The following is a 3,069-nucleotide window of genomic DNA, read 5'->3' on the forward strand; positions in this document are numbered from 1 at the left end:
TATGTCGAACACAACAACATAAAACGAAATGATGACGATATGCAAAGAGGAGTATAAGAGGGGAGCGCCGACAGATAAAGAAAGTCTTACAAAAATTTTACAATGGTACAGTTATGGCTAATGCAGTCACAGAAATTAGCTGGATGAAACAGCCTTAATATTGTCAAAAAGCTCTGAGAAGGAGCGCAACCGCTTCTTACAGGAACAACGGCGAGGTAAAGAAATAAACGTCTGTGACTCAGTTGACTCTACAAGGAAATGGAATAGCTGTTGGGTATAGAATGTTCTGTATCCAGCGTGAAGGATAATTACTAGCATCAGCAAGCGTAGTTTACAGGCACTCATGCTGAAACTTCAGTAAATTATTGTAAATGGCAGATAGTAGAGTGCCTATATACAGGCTCTCTAGCAGGTAGATGTGCTCAGCGCATTCTATCGGCAGCTTGCATGTGGCTCACAGCAAGGTGCTGACACCTGGTAGCACACAGAGTAACCTACCCACCGCGCCACGCACCCGCTGAAAGAAACAGCAGAAGTTCCAGTGTATTCTCAGTTTTCATTTATTTTCACGTTTGTCGAGCATAAATCTTCCCTCGATTTGTTCCAGAAGAAGGCGAACGCAAAGAACGGCGCGAATCGTACAAAGTAATGACCACCCTCCCCCCAACCCCTACAGTTAAGGGTAACTTTCTGTCACCACCAGTTTTAAAGTGTCATAGATGCCTACGAGTTTAATAGTAATGGTGTGTCAATATATGACATATTTTAATGTAACAGTAATAATTTCTATGTAACAGTTCTTTGTGTGTTGCTTTAGCACATCTTCAGAGCAATCATTTCAGAGGAGTACATCAATCTTTTGAGAAATTAAGAAGTACATGATCGAACAACTATAACGACATGTGCAAGCGTTGAGTAGGGGTAATACTGTTTCCTTCAGTCGTTTTCGCCTATAATCTGGAAGTCTCTCTCTCTCTCTCTCTCTTTGTTTTATAAGTGGAAATCGTTTCCATTTCTGTACTCCTATGTTATGCCGGTTCTACGCTCGGACTCTTGAACTGTATCGGACTTGTTGGTGCAGCAGGTACAACAGCATTTGAATGATTGCCTTTAGTGCCAGCCGTTGAGACCGAACAGAGTTTGCAATTTTCTAGAATTCCTTCCCATTTTCGAGACTCTTAGTTTTCATACTATTACATTCCCCAAGAGAAATTTGTAACTTGATGTATGGAAAAATATAAACGCCTTTAGTGACGTTTTCTTTGTGTGTGTGTGTGTGGGATGCGGGGAGGAGGAGGCATCAGACACCCATGACTCTCCTGCCCTGTCCCCCCTTTGAATCCGGGACTGGTCAACTTTCAAACAAAAAACGACTAACGTCATCCAGATTTTACCAAAAATATAAGAAATGACAAAATATGTTGTCCGGCCTGGTCAGGGTAGTTTTCTTGAATTTCGCTATCTCAGTGTGGAGAAACCGACTCTTATTTGTAAGAAATGTGCATGAGTAACGAACGACTCAGTGACTGTCACTATCGCTCAGGCATGACCACGAAAGTGCCCAGACAAGGAAACTTCGAAATGGCCAGGAAGGAAAAACTTAATATTTTTCCCTCCGACGGTGAAATACTAACACCAATTCTTTAGAGGGGCAACGGCCTTGCCGCAGTAGACACACCGGTTCCCGTGAGATCACCGAAGTTCAGCGCTGTCGGGCGTGGTTGGCACTTGGATGGGTGACCATCCAGGCCGCCATGCGCTGTTGCCATTTTTCGGGGTGCACTCAGCCTCGTGATGCCAATTGAGGAGCTACTCGACCGAATAGTAGCGGCTTCGGTCAAGAATACCATCATAACGGCCGGGAGAGCGGTGTACTGACCCCACGCCCCTCCTATCCGCATCATCCACTGAGGATGACACGGCGGTCAGATGGTCCTGGTAGGCCACTCGTGGCCTGAAGACGGAGTGCTTAATTCTTTACAGGAGAATGGAAAAGCTGGTAGAAGCTGACCTCGGCGGAATTCGGTGTGGATTCTGGAGAAGTGTAGGATCATGCGAGTCAATACTAACCCCACAGCTTCTCATAGAAGACAGACAGGTTAATGAAAGGCAACCCTGGGTTGATTAACATTTGTAGACTTAAAGAAAGCTTTTGATAATGTTGATTGGAATACTATCTTTGAAATTCTGTAGGTGCAGGGGTAAAATACAGGGAGTGGAAGGCTATTTACAACTTGTAAAGAAATCAAACGGCAGTAATTAAGCGTCGAGAGGTATGAAGGGGAAGCAGTGGTTGAGAACGGAGTGATACAGGATCGTAACCTATCCTCGATGTTAGTCAATGTGTACATTTATGAAGCAGTAAAGGAAAGCAAAGAAAAATTCGCGGTGCAATTAAACTTCACGGCAAAGAAATAAAAACTTTGAGGTTTGCCGATGACATTGTAATTCTGTCAGAGATAGCAAAGGACTTGGAAGTACAGCTGGACGGAATGGCCAGTGTCTTGAAAGGAGGATATAAGATGAAAATCAACGAAAGTAGGTAAATTAAATCGGCTGATGCTGAGGGAATTACATTGGGAAACGAGATACTTAAAGATGTACGTGAGTTTTGCTGTTTGGGCAGCAATATAACTGATGACGGTCGAAGCAGAAATGTAGCTGGGGTGACAGAGGCGGAGACAGTCAGAAATATTTGCGTCGTGTATGGGGATAATGCCACTGTACACAGCACGGCAAAAATATAGTTTTCTCGCTTTAAGGCGTATCGTTTTGACATTAGTGACTCTCCACGTTCAGGAAGACCTTCGGGGTTTGATGAAGGTCGTTTAAACGCGTTAATTCACAATGATCCACGTCATTGTAGTCGAGAACTGGCAAATCTGATGAACGGTGATCATTACACCACAACGCAACATTTGCATGCAATAGGTAAGATTCAAAGATCGGTTGTATAGGTACCGCATGTTCTAAGCCTAAATGACAAGAATCAGAGGATGGCCACATGTGTAGCTCTGTTTGCTGCTCATCAACTGGCTCGTGAACAATGCAGACCATTCCTATGCTGTA

At 43.9% G+C, this 3,069-nt stretch overlaps 1 pseudogene; it reads left to right on the forward strand.

Annotated features, from left to right (window-relative positions):
• Positions 1–1,650: 1,650 nt before the first annotated feature.
• On the forward strand, positions 1,651–1,768 carry LOC124778369 (annotated as a pseudogene).
• Positions 1,769–3,069: the final 1,301 nt, after the last annotated feature.

Source organism: Schistocerca piceifrons, chromosome 2 (assembly GCF_021461385.2).
Source record: "Schistocerca piceifrons isolate TAMUIC-IGC-003096 chromosome 2, iqSchPice1.1, whole genome shotgun sequence".
Classification (NCBI taxonomy): Eukaryota; Metazoa; Arthropoda; class Insecta; order Orthoptera; family Acrididae; genus Schistocerca; species Schistocerca piceifrons.